This window comes from Varroa destructor, unplaced genomic scaffold, assembly GCF_002443255.2.
Source record: "Varroa destructor unplaced genomic scaffold, Vdes_3.0 BEIS01000002.1, whole genome shotgun sequence".
NCBI lineage: Eukaryota > Metazoa > Arthropoda > Arachnida > Mesostigmata > Varroidae > Varroa > Varroa destructor.
This window is the reverse complement of record NW_019211455.1, coordinates 32,559,541-32,581,689: the sequence shown is the minus strand read 5'-3', so window position 1 is coordinate 32,581,689 and position 22,149 is coordinate 32,559,541. Positions and strand designations below refer to the sequence as shown.

The window sequence follows — 22,149 nt, the reverse complement described above, 5'->3', positions numbered from 1 at the left end:
TACAATTGAATTGTAAAATGCTTACAAAAAAGAAAGAGTATACATATAGAAGTAAGTGAATGCTGACAACATGTAAGTAGAAACGGAAAAACAAACGGAAGTAACTTATGGCCGAATCGTAAATGTATATATAGTTAGCCTAACTTGAAATCGTTACAATGAAAAATTAATACCTGGAAAAAAACTTATTCTCATTTCTAAAATTGGAGTTTCTAGGACATCAATAGGGCTCGCTGGCTGGTGACATTGCGCAATATGTCGAGCTGCGTTTGTCCACCTGGCACAAACGTTTCACCTGAACAACTTTGAACAAAGGGAAGTTTTTTTTTTTCTCTCATAGATCTTTAAAGTTAGTAAATGCCAATCTAGAGCGAACGTGTAATGAAAGTGTGAATTATTTATAGATGCTAGGCGTGCTACTGCTGCGTCAGTTTAGGGTATTTATGCCAAAAAAAAAGAAAAGATATTGCTAAGCCTGTTAAGCGATGTCACTTCTTGGTGACTATGGCCTAACCCATTAAAACGAGCCATTGCAGCAGTCGAGATAAAACGCCGAACGACACGATGAAAACTGTTCCAAGGTTTCTGGACCTGCAGCACCAGTGAGTGAAGGCAAATAAATCGAAGTGGAGTGAGCGCTCGGACGGCCTTCTTGACGTATTTGCATGCAAATGAATAGACTGACACAAACATGCTGTTTCTAGCCGTATTGAAGAGTCAGCTGAATGAAAGTGCTGATACTTCACTGCAAGACAGGATGGACTATTCTCCTTGAGTTTTTTTACAGCAACTCACAGGTGTAAAAAAAAGTTATAACTTCGTCCATCAAATGTCGGTAATAATAATTAATTTATTTTTCAAGGTTTCTCTAAATATATAATTGTAATAAATATGTGATGATGGTGAGAACAATAGTAACTACACATGGATAGCAAGGCTATTCCATTATGATATGCATAACAAGCTAGATAACAACGAGCTTTCGTCGGGGCCTGGATGAGTGAGGTAACTGTGCGATGTTTGTGCGTTCAGAGAGACGAGCGAGTGAAGGACGACGACCAATATAGAACTCTGCGTTGGATCTGGGGATGAGCTTAGAACAAAGCACGCCGTCCTGTCAGAGACAGTTTTATAAAAATACACAGTGCCTGCCCTGCTGTGGACGCTTTGTATTAGCCCAGCCCACTGAACTGGCCTTTCCCTCCTATTGCCAATCCAGGCTGACGACTCAATCAACTAAACAGAGAGTGCCGTACTGGGAATATTTTCGAATGCGATATAAGCTGGTAGGGTAGTAGCAAACAACATCACTATCGAATTTCATTCTCGGATCGTTGGCTACGTTCTGTACATGTCAACAGTCACATCATGCAATATCAGCCAGATTAATAGGCGATTACAGTATGACCCTCTGCATTGAAAATGGGCTCTCATCATTTCTAGCCTGTGCCAGCCAACATATGTAGGCGATAGACACTGTCTAAATTTCTCGACGGCTTATGAAAAATGAAGCCAGACCTATAGAGCGCCAATCGATAAGTGATTTCAGTTTTTACCACTTTGTTTCCTTTGCTTTCAAGGCCAAGACCTGAATTGAGCTAGAAAAATGACCAAAACATTGGCAGTAGGTAACTGCAGAAGACCGTGCGCCAGCTTCAAACTCTGCTAGATACATGCAACACTGAAATATGGCGACTAAATTAATCTGCTTCATTATCTCGGATTTTCCTTAATTGTTTGCATTCGTAGCCACAAATTATACGTTAACGGCAATTCTGCTTATGAGAACGTCTCTTAGGGATTCTACATCATTAACTATATGTTTCTACTAATGATGTCTGTACTGTAATGTTTAATGGCTTAGTTAACGCGTGAGACGCCCACTATACTATTTCTTTTAATTCAATTTTTCTATTTTCTTTCCTTTCCTTGTGCGTAGTAGCAAGTTTCTTATAGAATCGTTCGTTCACGCCTCGTCTGTGCAGCATCGTTTGCTTGAACTTGGTGGTCGCAGTTCAGCTGACCTTGAAGTAACGTCTTAACGAACCATAATGGAAAACGCAAGTCAAACGCCTTGAAACACATATATACAGCGGCTCTCGTAAAGAGTAGAAGCCTCCTAGGCGCTTACAGATTGTGCCAGTCTGCACTACTCATCGTTGACTCGTCATGACCTGATGATATACGGCAGCAGCGGTAGCGGTGGCGCCCCGCTCAAACTTTCAACTACAGCTGTTTCGATCGTCCGAACCTAGTTCTTTCCTGTGTGCCTGTCTGGCCGAAATGACGCGACGAAGCTTTGTTTTGCCTTGGGTTGCTTAGCCTGGCGCGCTCACTTAGTAGCGCTGGCTTAGAGCTGGCGACTACAGTAACAGTAGCATATTTTGCCTGAATGTGCTGCATTCCGTCACTACGTTTTTTCTTCGTCCTGTTATTATGGTATGTTATTGCTTTTGTCGTCACCGCAGCTATACATGCGAACTTCCTCGTACAGCTGCCATGGCTTTTGGCTATTTCTTTTTTGACAGAGACAGAAGCAAGAGAAAGTTTACATGAGAGAAGGAAAGAAGAAGGACGCGGAGGAGGACGAGAGAGACAGGCAGGTAGCATCGGACGAGGTCATCAGGAAGGCACTCAGAATCAGGAAGGTCCTCCTCGAATGTTTGTGTAGATACCGGTAGGCGGACAGATAGACAGACGACAAGGCGGGCAGACAGACACAAGTTGGCAAGGCCTTGGGCATTCGGCTCGCACCATAGAGGCCAACGCATAAACCACCAGTCGAGAAGAGCTTAGTTTGGCTCAAAGCTTAAAGACGATAACCGGAGTAAAACGATGACGGCCCAAACGAAGAGGACGCTGTTGGCAACAGCGCGGACTACCGCTCAAGACTGTAACTTGACCCTCTCATCGTCTTTTTTTCGTTATCTCTTAGAAGACAGAGAAATTTCCCGCGAAACATTAAAAAAAAAGGTCAAATTCTCGTGTCGCATTTGGCACTGCATACAATTCAGACTGAATAATCGTGCGCAAAAAATGCCAACATGGTTTACAATGGGTGCGTGACAACAATACGCGTGTGTCCTGACTTATCACCAGGACACACGCGAGCTTGTCAGCTTGTTTCTTGATGATGGTGACGATTGTCGACAACAGTAACAACAACGAACAAAAAGGCAGAGAAAAAGAGAGCCAAAATAGATCGTCTGGTCCTTACAACAGCCATCTTCTGCCTTGTGTGCCTGCCTGCCTGCCTGCCTGCCTGCCTGCCGCAAGAGAAAGATATCTGGACGTTTATGTGTTGCTCACCTGTAACCTTTTTTCGGTTGTTGACTTCGAAATAGGCCATGGTCGAACTATGGTTAAGGCAAATAGCCTTGGCCTCCAGGTGCGCATCAGAGATTGGCAACCTTGACACGCACTTGACACTAATTTCGTACCTTTCGTAGCCCGTTTTCAATTGCGACGTACTCGCAGCCTATATTACAGCATATACTAGAAACTCTATAATGCAACAACAAAAGGATCGAAACGTCGATTTCGTCTATATATATATATATATATATAATGATGATTTCAAAGTTTTCGATTGTGCCTGTATGATCGGAAAACAAAACGATGTGAGAGAAACAGGCAGTGAGACCGAGTATCCTATACGGGCTCATAACTGGCGAAATATGACGTGTGCCATACTTTAAATGGTCCGTTGGTAGGACATCAGCAGGGCACTCTCAAAGCATTCCATTCAATTTGTTTAGTTAACAAACAATAAAAAAAATATAAGAGATTACTAATCGCCGTTTTATTTCTATGAGCAAATTCGGCCAAGGATGAGAAAAGAAAATAATTACAATTAGTATATAGCCGTCAAAACCCGCTGCAAACTCCTGTAGTTTGGTATCACCATCTTGTTATTAAGCGGCATTGCTCTGTGCCAGACCGCATAGATGTTCGTCATACATCATCACCGGCATAGTACGGCATACATGTGGAAACAGTGGGCTTAACAACGGCTGGATGAATCGTTGCCCTAGCTAGTGATCATACGCGTGGGCAACTGCATGATACAACCCAGCCATAATTCCGCGTTTATTCATATGTTAATCATTTAGTCTTTATGATGGGCAAATTACGGAGGCGTATGTGTGTGTGTGTGCCGTATTGACTATATTATTAGTAGTACATGGCCGAACGGGCACTGCTTCGAATTTATTTGCACTTATTTCTGTAGAGCATGCATTTAAGCAAAACTAAACACGACTAAGTGTAGATGAAGGAACGTTTTCGTAGTGTAGAACGCGTTCCAGCCTGGACTTTCTCGCGTTTGAAAAAACGAATAGCTAAAGGCAGCCTTAGGTGTGACGCCAATATACACGCGTTTATTTATAAGAAACCATAATGATGGCCTTCCAGCGTCTTCTGCCTAACAAAACGGCGATTATGATGATGATGACGACGAAGAAAGACTAAACGATACGATAACCAAAATAACAGTAATAATACCAAAAGTGACTACCAATTACTAGGTAACCAATACCGAACCCGTGCTAATGAAAAGCGCATAGCGTAAATTTTAACTCTGAACTGTATTTTGTGCATCAACTAGTGGCCTTCGGTTCAAAAACTAGCAACAATAAATACACTTACAAAACTCCTACATTATCTGACACATGGGTTTTCGGTACGGAGGTCCACCTATCCCGCTGGCTGGGTGACTGGTACTATTCACTAAAAAGCATTAAATATATCTACTGTACAACAACGTCGATGCTAGATAAAACCAATTATTGCCCAATATGATAAGACAAGATGCTGTGCGATGTTTGCCATTGTACTAAGGCCGCAATGTCGTAAACGTAATATAAGCGACATAGTTATGAGTTACTGCTCGAGCAAATAGCCATCACGGAAACAATACATTTATGAACCAATCATGATGAAATCACTATGGGGGAGAAGGGCGACGGCGTGCTCATGCAATTTAGTATGCAACATCTATCAGATGCATGTTTGAATATGTCCAGTATGACCAAAATAAACTGGTGCAGCGTAAGGCCACGATTTAGAACCCCTTGACGACGTCGCGCACATGGAAGGTTAGATGTGTTTATTTATTGATGAAAAAAAACGTGTAGACGCCGTTGACCTATTACTATTTAGTAGCTGAAGGAGTGAGTCCACGTGTGCCTGTCGATATGAGCATCCGGGAACGGTTTTATCAGCATTCTTAAACGCTGTGCCGCACGTAAAATAAAATCAAAGCAACGTGACGAAAATGATTTTTATATCGGATTTTACTGAAAATGGTAAGTGTGATTATGTATTACGTTTGTTAATTGTTATTATTATTATTATGTATACGTTTGCATCTGCAGAATGGCTTTTCACGCCAAATCATTTTAGGTAGAAACGTTGCATCAGATGCCTGTGCTACGTTAGGACAGTAACCGAATAGGATTAAGCTGGCCAGCGTACCCAAATCATTCTGTCGAAACGTTATTGGTAACAGCAATTGACTGTTGGACATAGGAAGTTGGTCCAAATAGTATAAGCTAATGAAGCGATCCAGATGGGGTGAAGACAACTGCAAGTTCATCCAGACGCAAACAAGCGAATTATAGTGACCCATTTTTCTTGCCTATGTTTTGTTTATTTTATTATCTATTGGTGCAATTCTACAGTGTATCGTGAGCAATTGTGTGTGACTTCACCTCATGGAAAACCGCAATCAATTTTAAGAAGTAAAAGAAAGCTCATTAGTAAAATCTATACATAGCTAGAAGCCAGGCTTGTAACATCGCGAAGCTTCTTGGCTGGCTTTTCTCAGCGGGACCAAAAAGCGGGAAGCCTCCTTTAAATTTGACCTCCGTAAAGAATTTTTTTTCGCTATGTCCACGAAACACTACACTGGATTCGGTAAGGCTTCAATTACCATGGTCTCTTGCTATCAAAATTTCGAACTTCAGAACGGCTAGTCCTAGCAGTAGCAGTAGCGGTAGCTATGCATTGTCTAAGTACATTTTTTAGCTGTCTGCTAGAAATGACCAATGAATATGATGTCTGTGCGGCGTATTAGCTTGTCAATTTGAATATTTCGAGTTTCACACTATTGAGCGTTTAAACGGTTGGCCATCGGCACGTTACCGTGCCGCATGAACACGCGTTCGTTCGTTCGTTCGCGATCGGCCCACATGTCCTTAGGCAGAGTGGGTAAGCACATTACGAGAACAATCCGACACTCTAGACTTCACATAAACTGGTAAGCGTTGACAATGCTTAGTAACAAATAAGTAATCTGTTGGTATCATCTGATTCCTTTTGTTCAAACAAAAAATAAGATTACGATCATTTCTACTGCCTATAACTTAGCCATAGGCAGTGGAAATAATGGTCACTTCTCCGCATAGAGAAGAACCTCTCGGTGCACATTGCCAAAGTATGTCTATTACGGCTTGAGAGACTTCAGCGCACTAGAAGAGTCTAATTTCTGTTGGAGAAATACTGTTAGCATTATATGCGACTATAAGGAAATAGGTTACAATCACAACACATTTTTTGCCAGAGTTCATTTTCGCTCGAACGGTATTGGATCTTGAACAAGGTGAAAAGAATAAGAAAGATATAACTATCCCTGTAGTGTTGCTTGAGCAAGAATCCCACAAGAGAAACTGCCTTTGACGGGTGCAAATCGATTTCTTTGTTCCTCATTTCAATTCCTAAATGTAAGTATTTCAATTGGCTTTTGGAAACAAGGCTGTTCATAGCTGAAGGCCGAACCGAGCTGATACCGATAAATCCTCTTCTGAGTGATTGGTGCCTAAGCAGAAGGCTTTTTACGCCATCTACTCGCTCAGTGTACTTTATTCATTCAGTCAGTCCATACGAAAATTAAATGAGAAGTTTGACAAATGATTTTCAATCAATTAGGAATGGTTGATGGGTCTCGGATGGTAGCGATAAAAATAACGACGCATACTATGTAGCCTTCTCACAACGCTTTTTAACGCTGAAACCATCTGGTTGTTGATTAAGGTCTTCCTTTTATTGGAACTCTAATACTTAATCATAGCCTGAATGATCTCAACCTCAACGAAGGTCAATTAAAATAACTGCCTAAAAACCGGTGGCAGTGTTGAAGCTGTGCTTCAAACGGAAGTATATGGAAATTTTGACGCCCTTCGTGCAGTAGCACTAATGAGACCCGTTAATATAGAAAGTTTGGTTTATTCATGCAGAGACCTACTTGTGACTCTCTATACAAGATTTCGCCAGTTCGATTAAATGTGGGTAGCTGTACACCACTGGATTGCGTCCAGTAGATTGGATTTACTCTACCTATGTTACGTTGCTTTAAGGACCGTCAACTTAAATCTTGAAATTTATTCGCTGTTTCAGATAGGATGAATCGTAGGAGCTATCTCCGTTGTGATAGGCAGACTTTGAAGGTTATCATCTGCCATTAGATTAAATGAGGTTACCTTTTGTCGTAGAAACGCTTCCCATGTAAGCGCTAACACAGTCCTAGAGTAACAGAGTGTACAGGAATACGCCCATCAAAACAGAAGCAAAGTATTTGGGTTTAATTATTGACTACCTTATTATTACTTAGATAATCGGTGTGGTTAATCTACGGGTGGCTTGTATGGTACATTCAGCAGTCGCGCACTGCACCGTTTACCCTTGGGTTAATAGTTTAATAAGAACACCTAGACACACGTTACAATGCAATCATTTAAGGTTTGTCATACCTGCCGTTCGAACTAAGCGTGTTTAAGGTTCCTTTTCTGATTTGATGGACATCACGTTTTTAAATATATTTATCGTCTCTAAAGAACATACAGTACTTTGCTAGGATACGACGAGCAAAAGCATCTACAGTTTAACCCTGCCATTGGATTCTACAGGCTGTAGAAAGGTTCTTCAAAAATCTCTTATAACCTGTTTTGTATGAATCAGAAACATCTAGCTACCTAGAATTTTGAGAGGAAACTGGGCTGCGATGTTAAAATGCTAATTATCTCAAAACGTAATTATTCCTACGTTATCCAAGTGCTTAAAGCGCTCGCTACGCAAATTGCGCACAATTGTTTTTGACGTTGTTTGGAGCTAGGCAGAGCTTTTTTTTGAACTGAAAATAAATAAAATAGTCATAAAATGAATAATAGTATACTGCAACCGTAGACAATAACATCGTTAATTGTCGTTCAAACCGTTTACTATTTAGAGCCATTTCCTTGGAAGATCACACCACTTCGCTGCACTCCTGCATCCTGTCCCATGTTTTAGACGTATAGTTTTGGAGAACCTACCACACTGAGAGATGCTACGCCCGCCGTTTGGCTGCTAGTGGGGCAAAGATTCGGACATGCCTATATTCGTTAGCTATCCCTAATCGTCTGCCGATTGCAGCTTTATACTGTGATCGAACCACGAGTGATTCGCTTGTATCAGTTTGTACCCGCTTGTCCCACGCGACGAGGGCACTGCTATCTATGGCAAAAGGCGTGTCACTATTCGTTTTCTCTCTTTCGCTTTAAGTGTTTGAACTTACCTGCAGCGGCAAGCCAGCCCGCGACTATCGTTAGGATCCTTCGAGCTACTCAAGTAAAGTCCTATCTCGTGTTGTTCTGAATAGTGTTTTGCCTTCATAAAAACATGATTGAGTACGCGTCACACAGCTGCTGTTGTCCAAGCTAACAAGCACACATATTAACACACGAAATCACATCTTCCACACACTATTCCTTGTCGTGAACTTTGAGTTCGAAAAAGACTTACCACATACGACCTTAGCGACCTACAGCTCACGTACGCGTAAAATAACGCAGCGTCACTGTTGCAGTTGCTAATGAATTGCAGTGCTTAACCCACATCCAGATACTATTGTGGTACGTTTTTATTCAGTTTTCTTTGTTCCACTGCCTGACCGGCCTCATAATTCAAATCATGTTTTGATCCTGATCCATCACCATGGTCGATAGCCTTTAGTATTGTCTGTTTGTGTGTCCTTCTTTCTGTCGAACCGGGACTTGTGAATCACAAACGGTGATCATTCTTTCCATAGATTCTCGCAGCTTCATCAAACCTGCGAATCAGTTATTCTCTTGGCAAAGCATTCTGAGGTTTCGCTGGGGGGGGAAGGAAATGGAAGGGTCTCAGATGCCGTTGATGTCTGTCTAGTTTTACTGAGTGTACCGCCTCGTTTCCCTTCGCGCCTGTAGTTAGAAAGCTCACACGCTCTAAACCCCTCTCCCGAGTTCGGCCATCGACATCAAAGCGAGGACCATTGGCCCTCGAGAAGGAAGCGCAGGTCCCTCACGCAACAAATAGGAGAAACGGCGACCTCGAGGCTAGCAATATTAGTCATAACAACCCTCTCTTCTAGAGCAGAGACTCTCGCAGGACCAGTAGGTGTTTCGAAGCAGACACGTTCAGGTCACTTACTGATGCTTGCTTTACTACAGTGCACTATATTTTATATATCATAGCACTGCTGCACCTAAGGGAATCGTTGTGCGGCGGTTGTAAGCGGGATAGGACTGGTGAAAAAAAAGACGGCCCCCAGTAAACGATATAGGGTCAGTCCCGCTATTCAAGCAGGCGATAAAGCAGTTCACCGCATAAAGCAGAAATATCTGTGTAGCTTTTGTAGCAAAGTATGATTCATGTTTGAGTAATCTATCGTTTTGAAATACTAGAACAATGAACATGAAAATTCGTATAATAAATCACATGATTTTGGGAGTCTATATAATAATCGGTTCCTTATAAATGGAAATTTTTCCTTCACGATTCCGTTTTGACCTAACGCGAGCGCTCCTTCCTTAACAGCTAACTACTTGACTAGGCCACTGCTTGAACCACCACAACGTCATTCCAGCCACTTCTAAAAATCACACAGAAGCTTGTTGGAAAAATTGGTAACACGCTAATTTATGAAAGCATTTTATAAAACGTGGTACCAAGAAACCGGAAACAGCTTTCAATGTAATGTTTGTGGAACCCAACTTTCGGAATTTGAGATGAACAAATAAGGTGATTATCAAGCTAAGTAATGGCAGAAATATCTACTGCTAACCTATCGGTTTATTTGCTTTGCGTTACACAGTTTTTAGGTGTAAGGTTTTCCGGTTGCCCCCAACCGAGGACAACAAACAATAATTCAAAAGTTTCGAATTTTCTTAACGAATCAGTTTTATTTTTCCCAGTAATACAGCTTCACTTTTACTTAATACAAGTATACCTCCTGCTAGATCCAGCGCATGCTTCAAACGACCTTTTTGTACTTTTTAATATATCCAAGCAAGTTGTTTAGTCCTCGGTGCATATATACAGATGCGATATGTTTCCAACTATTTCCTGAATGAGTCATCTGTTAGAAGTATATGTTTTGACCCGGAATATATGGTATTGTCATATCCTGTCTTTTATGTTTCGCAGAGACCAATTATTCTTGGCACTGACATCAACTACCAATACGCGGAATATATATCGTAAAAGAGTCAACTGGGCATCTCCAGTTAGGCTTCCTCGAACGCTTCCGGCAGCTGATGACAATGAAAGCATCTCTGCCAAAAAGTGGAACTCTCAAAGCGAGTGAACCGGCCGTATTCGCTCACCATATCAGCTCTATTAATCCTATATCAAAAGTGCTAGATATGTCATAAAACTAGGGCGCGTTAAACGTCTCCTTCTACGGAGAATGTTATCGGCGCCGATCTATGTAAGACGATTAGGAACAGCGTTGAATCTGAACTTTCGCTATATAGTATAGTGGGATATTGACATATTGGCTAGTTTCTTATAAGTCTGCTTATTCCGTCATTTTAGGTACGTTGTAGAAGACGATTAATTACAATAGATAGGAGTCAATAAAGGGAAGAAATATAAGAGTTACTAAAATTTATTGTCGAAATACATTTAAACGAGTCGAATGGAAATTATTTGGCTATTTGTTGTACGCTGACTAATAGTAATTCCTGTCCTCCGTCAGGGCGCTCGCGTCCACATGTGGTTCCGTATCATGCACTACCCCGTATTCATCTTTCTCACCAGGAATTTTTATCCAATGATATGCTAGCAAAGCTTCCTTCCAAAATCTTGTTCCTTTCGAATTTCTCACCGCCTTTAAACTTTGCCGATTAATATCATGCAGTCATTCAACACAAATAGTCATGTTCAGCGACGATCACATATTACCGAGGAACTACAAAAATTACTCAAATACTGCGTCGTCGGTTAATACGAAGTGGTAATTAGCAAGTAATAGGCTTCAATAACCTGAAAATTATCACAGTCTCTGTCAGTATGTTCCATATGCTACTTTCTAAAAAAATTAATGATACGTTTGAATTTTCGCGCCATTGTACGGTCACTTGTGATAGATGCTTACTTTGGCAAAGAAAGCGGGGACTCCGCTCCACAAAGGTGGTGTATCTGGTGCAGTGAAAGTTTTCTGATCAGATTGTATGTATAGACGGTTCTGCAATTTATTTCAAGAAAGGAACTGAGCGTGCATTAGGTTTATTGTGTGAAAAATAAAACCAATTACACGAACACTTTTGGGATGCTGCGTGATGCTTGCAGAAATCCAGATACTGAACGAAGCTTAAATAAAGAAGGCGTGCAGGGATCCGTTAAAAATGATCCTCATCCTCGAAGTCCTAAAATGCCGTTTAGCTTTTCGGTTAATGTCAAAGGACACTCTCTAAATGTTTGAAGAATGTGCGAGTGTATCCGACGCAGAAAAACGCGATGTGTGTCTTATCCCGATCTTCTCATTTAGCGCACTTAGCCCCACACGACTTTTTTCTACCCCCAAAACTAAAAAAAAAGCCTTCCTACACAATGGAAGTAGTAAATCTCTAATTGAGCTAAATGCCATATCTGTGATCAAAGAGACCTGAAAAAGCGATAACATAAGTGTGTCGCAACTACCGGAGAAATCGTTCTCAAGAGAGAAACTTGAATTCGGATGGTCGACTAAATGCTTATGATTACCGGAGCAATCGATTTATTCTTTTATGAACAATAACCCGATTTAAATGGAACTGGGTTCGCACTCACTGCGGTATTTTTACATTAGCTTTAATTTGTCGTCACTTTTAATTTTATTTAGTAACCGTGCGACTAAATTAAGGTAGGTGGTTTGATCAGATAGGTCTGCTTTATTAATGGAACTTTATTTCCTAGTTGTAACGCGTTTTTCGTACAAGTGTCCTCAACCATGGCTCTCATTAAATTCTAAACACCGTAAGACCAATGCGTGTTATATTGTTGTTGTTTCGTTTCATTACAATGAAGAGACTCCTGTATTCGTCGATAATAGGCTTTGACATCTCTCTGCATGCATTGCACACTTGTTATTTTACGAGAATTATCTCTGCTTACATGTATATTGTATGTATGTATATAAACTGCTAAAACCTTTGATTTTTAAAGGGGAATCCATATGGGATAAAGTGGAGTCGTTAGGCGGACTTTTGTCACTTCGTTGATGTTAGATTGCGTAACGTCTATAGGGTGTCTCCCCGATAACTTTTCGGTGCTGCGTCAATTGCGTCTTCCGATCCCATTCAAAGCCTATTTACATCCTTTAACTGCCCCGTCAATGTGATGCGATATAATTTCTCAAGAAAGGGGACCTGAGCTCATGGTTTTCGTAGCGGTGTTCTGTCAGCCGGTGTCAACGTTACGTGTGGCTTAATCCCTAGCTTTTATTAGCTGCGTATGTATTCGCCAGCCACGTTTTGCTCATCAATACGACTCCGCTGACAGCAACGACGATTATTTGGCCTGTTGCACAAACGAACAGGCTGGTGAGCTTGCAGCCAGCCAATCACAAGGGAATCACAGCCATAGCACATAAAGCTGTGTTTATTCAAATGATACCTCTTTACCAACATGCACATGTATGTAACCCAAACACTAATTTTATTTCAATTTAGTTTGTAACTACAGGGTACATAAGGACTTTGTTGCACGATGATAACATGGTTTATATAGCTAGAGACATCTGTTATTACGAGATATTCACCGAAAATTAACCAACGAATACGGTCCGCTTTTTCGAGCTCTTCAAAAGGCTTATAGACCGTCGGCATGGCAATCACAAACGCATAATTCGCGTACTTGGTAGTAACGCTAGACTCCATTGCCATGCCTTCATTTTAGATTGAGCAAAGGAGTGTCCAACATTAGCATCAACCCGCTTATTTTCTCGATTTGGGTCCATACGATGACGGAGATTTTCATGCCCTAAAAAGGGGAACTGGTGGACAAGCATATGCCATTATGATTTACCTTTATAAGCTATAGATGGAGAAGTTACATAAGGAAAAGTAAATGGTTAATATACGCCGGCCCGGAAGTTGTCAGGGCAGCGATACAAGTGTGGCATAAAAATAAAGGAGAATATCTCTTGCGCATATTAAAAATCATCTCTCTAGCCCATCTAGTTCGAAGCGATGCAATTTTAAAATCCTCCGGATTTCCTTGTAACAACCTAACAATTGTGGTCGATAGCAATTGTACCAGCTCAAGCTAGTAACTGCTCAAAAAGGCCAACGTCTAGAAAAGGTGTCACCGGGCCTTTTATAGTGTGATCAGAACTGCGTCACGGTTTGTAGATTCAAAACAAATGCAAACAGCAACTTTTGGCATTACCTCATTAACTTATTAACAAGAACAAAGTGCATTTTTTCACTTGAGTTCAAAAAAATGCAAAAGCACACTTATATTAAGCTGAATTTTTTTAGCCCAAGAAGAAAACACTAGGCTATTAATAATAATATATTTAGATTAGCCTTAATCAGAATATCATTTTCTGACATGGCAAACAAATGCAGTGCATATACTAAAGTCGCTCCGTAGGTTGCGGAGGAGCATTGAGGCTCTAGCTTCAATGCATACTTCGTTCTAAGACAGTACCATAATTCTTAGCAAAAGACGACTTGTTTTTAGTCGTAGCGTAAAGCGTTGCAGCTTGACTAATCAGAAAAAGCTCCGATCCCAGTAAGTAAATATGAATCCAAAGCGTTAATTACCGCCATCGGGATGCCAACGATGCACTTGCTGGTCTAACCGAGGACTCACAAAGGCTCGTACTGGTGTGGATGGCGGAAGCCTAGTTTCATTCAGACATATTAGGCTTCTACATGTTAGAGTTAAAAGATTGACAATCCTGTTTAAGTCTAAACGAAGATGATCCACGACCAATACCGTGGTCTGAGATTAAAAAGCTGTGATGATACGTATCGCAGTGATGCAACACGTATTAACGAGACCATATTTCTGACAGAAAAATGTCGTGTAGGCAAGAAAACGTGAGAGATGTTGAAGAGATCTAGGAAAGCCCGTCCTGCCCACCATTGCTTATAACTACCGAAATATTCAAGGATGCCACTAAACGCTCAACAAGTTTGCCCTCGACAGCCATATTTAAGTGATTGACCGAAACGTTTTCTTCAGAAAGTGCAAGTATTGCAACAACCCCGCCTTCGTCAATCTCCAAGGCACAGTTTTGAGCCCTCCTGAGTCGAATAGGCTGCATTAGGTCTGGTAGAGATCGAGTAAATTGATCAGAGTTACTATTTGCCTTCTGGATTAAGGTGATATAGCATGTAGGAATATTTACGTAGTTCACTCTAGGTACCCTCTCACCGGTCTCCCACTGAGGAGTCTGGCCACGAACATGATGAATAACAGGATTTTGGAATATTACGAGATTTTTTCCATCCTTGATCGCAAACTACGTTCAAAAAATGGTGGCCCTCGAATTCGTAACGATTCTACGAGAGTTAACTGATTTGTCAATGCATGCCAACTCAGTTACGCCTCTGCGCAGTCCGCTTTAGGTCAATTGATATAGAAGAGCTCGACTGAGTGAAAGAATACGTCGTATGTGGATGACAAAGGAAACATAGTCTGAAAAGAGAGAAACTCACATTAGGATGAGGAGTAGCTTTAAATCGTGCACGACTTGGGCCCATTTTAAGCAAGACGAAACTCAACTCAGTGAAACAACGTAAAATCACCCGAATCGAAGTTGCTGAATAAAGTTCAATGCTACGTTTGCGAACACAGTAGCTAGACTTTTGATTAATTCCGTGACGTTCCGGTACTAATCTCATAGTTGACCTATGGGCACGCAATGCAATTTGAATGAGACATCGTTTTACAGTATGAACGTCACGAGTAACAATAAATAAATTATCCCTTAAAATAGCAACAAGCACCCCATTCGTCTAACCGTTAGTTTCTCAAGTCAGGCACAGAATTTGTGTACGATTTCTAAATATAGTCCTACATTTTTTATTTGGCCTATTTTATATAATGACTAACTCCGGCAAGAAAAGTGCCATCTGGTCCGATCTCTCCAACCTGTCCGGGGACCATGAAACTCAAGTACTGTTAACTTCTAACCATTTGGAAAGGCTCTTACTTGGAGCTAGGTTAGTGGACTGACGTGTACAATCTGTCTTGCTCTTCAGTCCATACGCTTCAGTCATAGGAGTATATCGATTGATCCAGATAATTTTGAAAATCTGTTCAGGAATAAGTTGACGGTAGGCATTAAAAAGAATAACTTCCTTCCTCGAGTTATTCTTCCATCTGTTCTGACTTCGGGAGCTGGGTCACAGTCAGTAAAAAGCTTGCGTATTTAAAGCAGTCGGGGCTAATAAGGCTGACGCCTGCGCAGTTCCTAATTGGCTGGCGAGCGCCTTTTTTTATATAGCAGTGATCATGTCGAAAAGCAAAGAACAGTAGCGTCAAATAGGCTTTTGCGAAGCGGATAACATTGGCTCATATGCACCTCAGTTGTAATCACTTGAACATTTACATTAGAACTAGAAATCCCGTAGTCCAATATTATTCAAGCCTCTGACATGGCCAGGAATTTAAGTGTTACCTAAGAAAATAAAGCTTTGAGTATTTCTATGTGCGACAACACTTCGCGTGAATAGATAAAGTTATTTTAGGAATCAACAACCATCTCCAAGAACGGCTTTAACACTCTGATGACGTGTCTAATAAAAATCGATTTTTATGTTGAAAAATATTAAAGATAACATTTTCAATAGATCTGATTTTCGACTGGAGAACGGATAACCTTTCGAGCAGCACCTTTGAGAATTTGTGAAGCATTCGAATATGGAAGTGAGGTACCTTTTCACTCTATTCAGTGCATGCAAAAGTAAATAAAAAACAATTTTTCGTATCTTCGCCATATAGTAAACAGGTATTATCTCACCAAAACCACCAATAAGTTTAAATGAATTTTTATTGTTTAGTTATTAGACTTCTTGAAAGTCCTAAAATATTAATTGAATTTTCAAACTTCAGATCAATTCTAGCTCGCTGTAGAGTAACGAGTTAAGAGTTGCAGAGTGGCAAGGGCTATTTGCGACGAGGGGATCAGGTATTTTATAGAAACAACCGCTAGAAGGTATCTATGAAAATCAGAGCAGGATCCTATAGTATCTTTTCGCCAGGGTAAAACTTTGATGAGCATCACTGAAGCAAGAAAAACTGAAGGAAATGCTCAAACAGCGTAATCGAATGGGTGAGACAAGATGATCGAATGGGAATAATAATGTAATTGCATGACTAGACCAATGTAGTAGATTACAGGTTTTGGGGCAGTAAGGGACGGGATAGGGACGAGACACACGAACAGGATCGAAGAGTAACAGAACGAAGGTGTCCAACATCAAGTCAGGTTCGGATCGAGCAAATCTAAGCCCATTTTAGGTTCAATTAAGTTAATACGCGGAACGGGTGCGTAATGCGAGTCATGTCCGAGAGAAGGACGAACCACTTTGGGAGTATAAGGGTGTTCATAGCTGTCGAATAAAAACTGGTCAGTATATGTAGGCTATACTACTATTCGTTACTTTTTGGGCAGATCTCTCTACGAAAGCAACGAGAGTCTGTCACGGATTTCCATGACAAAATCACTTACCTTCAAAAGCTACACCGGAAGTTCAACACTGAATTAAACCCAAAGGGGTATCAAGTCAATGATAGTAGAATTAAAGTGGAGGTACGCGGTATACTAACGTAGGGGTATGGACTTTTCGCTATGGAGTCGAGGGATGCAATAATAGAGTATTTGAACGATTGTAATCGAAGCGGATAACTGTACAAGGTAACAAAATTACTATAGGAATTTAATGAAATAGATAAGACAGGACAGTCGGACGATATTTATGTGTCACTTATAGACATGGCGTTCAAACGAATTATTTATTCGTTGCTCTTCCTGTCCGAGTAAACAACAAGCCTCTCCATAGATGCCATGAAGCTGCGGAATACTCAGCTCTATGGAAAAATATTGAAACATTAAAATCAGTTGGACATGCATGATAGATGGAATGGTGCTAAGCCTCTACATCATGCCTTCTATATCGAGATGATCTATAATAATAAATATGAAATAAATATTAAAAAATGAAATAGCTATACTTAGTGCTATTCTGTCTATCTGGGCGTGTTTATTCACAGTGGCATACATACATACATACGAGTATTTTCGCTTTTAAGTTTTCCCGTCTTTTTGCCGTACTCCGACGATTGTTGTCGATACAGTTTAAGTTAGATGAAATTAGTAATGATATGGTTTTTCATAACTTTGCCCGCAAGGTACGAAAGTGACTTTCCATAAGTGCTCTCACTTTTAGGGGATCCTAATTCATATATATATATATAGAGTTTATACTTTGAGAATATGCGTGTTATTCGATATTCTGTAGATCTACATAGCTGTTTTTTTTTTCTTTAGTTATAAACTTTGAATAGTTCTGAGAGGTTGGTACCTCATCTATTATGAATAGAGTCTCGGTACTGCGAGCGTGTACCCGCACTCCGTGCTGGTCACGCTTCATTCGTCAGATCCGTCCATCCTGTCGGAACATCATAACTTTCCATTATATGAATAAATGAAGTTATCTTATTAATGCTGATAACTGTGTCGAATTGGATTATCTGCAGGGGACGCGGCAGTGTGTGCCTGTCTGTAGCATGACACCACAGTCCAGGTGACAGGGCCCGATCGCAGCCATTAGTCTTAGCGACTTCTCATGCTCGTTCGACCCGGGCTGCCCTTCGCGTCTAACAACAGCCTGGGTTGTAGACCAACATCAGGAAGTTCTGCCTGAAAGACGTACATACATACATACTGCAACCTAGAACTTTCGTGTAAGTTATGTGTGTATCAATGTGAAGCTAACGTGATAAAAACCTATCATTGGCTGAATCTGCAAACAATGATGCTTTCCGTAGTTAGTAGTGGCTGAGATGAGGTTCACTAAGAAAGCACCTTATCAATTCAACTCGTCCTATGATGTCGCACCTTCAATGCTTATACGTCATGCCGCCGATTATTAGAAGCTATATAGGTTATTTTGAGATTGTTGCCGGAGGCAATCAGTGCCATCCACCAAAATACTTAATTAGTTCTGCTATCTTTCCATAGCAAGCAGCTGCAGGATGGACTTAGGCTGAGAGGAAAGTTTTACCTCATTTTCGAAGAAGCAACCCGGAAAGAGTCATAGCTCTAGTGTCACAGACACTGCTTCAAGAGCGGCTTCAAGCCGCATGGTTCTAATATGTAGCACCCTGCAGCTTGCCTTTCAACGCCTATCCTTGAATGCCGCTCCACAGACAGTAAAGAACAGATTCGCACGCAGTGCACAGGTTGTAGAATCGCCAGCCGGAGTCGATGTAGAGAAATGGTTTCGTCAACTGCCGGTATGGCTGAGACGTCCGCGATTGAGCGGAACAGCAATGCGAGCGAAGCTAATTAAAACGCTTCAGATTTTCTACCGTGAACGATGTTGACGTGGTGATTATACCTACATCTTTGATGAAAAGGTGAACGGTTATTGTATTCTTTATAGCGGAAGATGTTGTGGCCCGTGTAACAACAACGTCAAGGATATCTGTGTAAAAAAATAATAACATGGCTATCCAAATTATAATACTATATTCGAAACGTCAAGCTCGGGGGGCATTTATATTCCAGCCCGGACGGTATCCCATACGGTATTGCTAAAGCAAGGCCAAACAAGGATTTATTCCATTAAGTTAAGGAAAAATTTTGGAAACTCTGCAAGGTTACAACTATCATGTTGTTCACGTAACAAAGTATACAATGAAAATGCTTAATAAAAATTGTTACTCCCAGATAATTTTTGTTGTCATATATATATATATATATATATATATATATTTCTTTTTTTATTTTTCCTTAAAACGAAAATTATAGACAAAGCGGGACCGAGTGGTTGTCGCTATGCGACATGAGTCTGAAATTGGTTTACCTAGAACACATAAGCTTTCTACTATTCTCTCGTCGGGACAAGCTTACCCCTAAAAAAGTAGATAACGCCTTTGATGTTGTCGACGCGAAAAAACAATTACAAATTGTGCTCCCCAATGTACGTTGAAAAAAATTTACAGATGTACATATGTTTTCCATTTTAAGTATAGGTTATTGTAGTGCGTACGCAACATGATGATGTCAACGAGCGATGTCTGATTAGATTGGATGAACGCATTGCTAAGAAATAATTGCATCTGCTTTAGAGTTACCGTATCCAATAGCATTGATCCATATTAGAAAAATACGCATAGGACTCAGTCTGTAGCCAATATGCAGTTGAACTATTAACATTTGTGTAGCTGACCTATTCATTAAGGTCGTTTCTATTCTATTTATAGTGAATATAATAAAGAGGCTGCTCTAATAAAAGTATACTTTTCTCGATAAAATTCTACCTACGTTACAGAAGAATTCATGTCTAAAGCTTAGTAGCCATTTTTTACCCAAGAAATACATACTTGTTTTGAAATTTTCTGTCTTATCCATAACCTTAGAGAATCCTCGCTAAGGCAACCATCTTGAATCTGATCAGCGTTTGGCGAACGAGGTGCCTTATTTGGCAAAGGAACGCGTAAGCGAGCTGAGCGCGATAAATATCGGAACACAAATCTCCTTTGTGCTTTCGTCTTCCCGTCGTAAAGCTCAGCAGGCAACAAGGTGTTCCAAGCATCGCATGAAATCCGTCTCGAGCGGCAAGAGCGTCGGAGGATTTCGATACAAAACGACTAATAAGCTACATCGCCAATGAGTCACATCTTATGGGTTGCCTTTATTTTTAATTTAAAATCTATTTTACTCTAATTAGACCGCATATTCATATAATTAGCGAATTTATAATATCTTTTATACTTTACTCATAGGCTTATTCAAGGCCGCTATATATACAGCAGACCCTGTCTACCGAACGACGATGGCCTAATGCAAGAGCCATAACGGAAAAACAAAGCAGGCCGAATGCTGTTCTAAGACTTATTTTGTTTCCAATTTAGATATCCAAATTGTATCACGATGCTTTATGATTGCTATTTCCAAACTACGACTTATTTAAGGAATGAATATGAAACATTATAGAAAACTGTGACTATAACAACTTCCTACCAGAACTGCCTGTGTATAAAAGGGGGCAGGATTACAATTCAAAGGACGTTAGCGGGATAAATATAAATTCAAAAACGTATAGGTGGATCCAACACGCTCAATAGCATAGATGATCCTTTCAAAGCAATATAAGTTTTATATTGACGTATAGTTGTGCTTGAGAATTTGCCACATGATTAATGATATAGTTGGAGTAAAACTTCAATGGATGACTGGGCTTTTATATGTCAATAGTATTTGAATACAAGTATGGACACAGCACATCGCTGTGCTAATTGTACTAATACTGATTCAAGGCGTATCTGCTCTTCAAATGCTTGGGAACGAACACAATATGGCCTAAAAGGGTTTTCCGCTAATCACGGACAGTAATCACCCCTAGGACAGAGATTAGATCCTTTCAATCCGGCGTTTATTGAGGCTTCCTCAGTTGATCTTATCTCATCAAAGCGGCTGAAGGTGTCTCGTCGTTGCGACGTTTTTCTAACGGACGTATTACGTCGAGCAAAAATCAGTCACCCCATCACCGCCGCCCGCTTTCCTCAATTTCGTATCTCATGTAGGTGTCTGTGGCATGGCCTGATTCGTTGTCGTTCAGTGTATACTTAGGAAAGCGCAAGAATCATCAACGGAACTCCCACAGAAGCGCGAAACCGTAGTATACATTTCAAGAAAACAGACACTTCTGATGGGCAAGCACTTTCTTGTTTTACCTAAGTATATTGTTACTAGAAAATAGGATTTCGGCCAGACGAAATAAACAAGATTTCATGCGGATCGAATAATGTGTGTTACGAAAGCTAAATAAATTTATTTTTGTACATTTTTCTGAATTAAGATGCTTTTCAAATGTTTTATAGCGTATAGTGAAACAGTAATAAATCGGAAAGTATCGCCAAAACCTATTCAAAACAAACGAAAATTTGTGTGGGCGTTCGCCTCTAAAGGCATCTAACGGTAGGCATTGAATCAATGTTAATCGTCGTAAGAAATCAAATGTCACACGCCATTTGAAAATACGTGATTTTGTATATTTATTGCGGTCCATTGCGAAAGACGTTTTAGCAAAGACAATAGCTTTTCACAACCTTTTTTTTTAAGACAGTTCAAATAGGTTATAGTAGTAACTGCCGTATAGCGGGTTAGCTTACTAGCCTTTCAATTATTGTGCCGGCCCCCAAACTACTACTATCAATAGAAAGTAAAGTAGGTTACCAAACGTTGACTCAGTTACATTCAGAAAGTCGGAGTTAGGAATACAAACCCCTCAGTACTAAATAAAGTTCAACGATTCTCGGACAGCGGACCCCGAATGTTATGTGGCTCTTATTGTAACCTGTGTTAATACTAGCGCGCATCAATGGCGCCTCCTTAACGAAATTTTCAAGATGGCTGTGTGGTTGCCTTCGCTGCAGTCTATTAACTCGTAAAAAAATTCTGCCAGCAACGATACGAGTACTGACTCAATCCGCTGTCATGTTTCGAATTTAATTCCCCTATTGTAAGCTATTGTACAACCTACCATTGGCCCACGACCGCTTTTAAAAAGCTGTGTCGTGCTCGCACCAAGCACCTCTTCTGTATATACATCTAAATATGTAACTTTCCCCACAACTGAGACAATATTTAAATAGTAAAAGGTATTTTACCGAATTTTTTTTATATTT

General features: G+C 40.5%; 1 protein-coding gene across 6 annotated transcripts in view; it reads right to left on the bottom strand.

The window, feature by feature from the left end:
• Positions 1-22,149, bottom strand: part of Ptp36E (protein tyrosine phosphatase 36E) — a 99,597-nt gene that overhangs the window by 69,870 nt on the left and 7,578 nt on the right. The window contains exons 1-2 of one of the 6 annotated variants that reach the window (XM_086981771.1): positions 8,779-9,186; positions 8,552-8,643 (exon numbers count right to left, since the gene is read on the bottom strand). The exons of 1 other annotated variant lie outside the window; for it this stretch is intronic. The gene's annotated coding sequence lies outside the window, so the exon portion shown is untranslated. Of the gene's footprint in view, positions 1-8,551; positions 9,188-22,149 lie in introns of those variants that run through there. 4 more of the 6 variants (XR_015322363.1, XM_086981769.1, XM_086981772.1 and 1 more) reach the window with 4 other exon arrangements.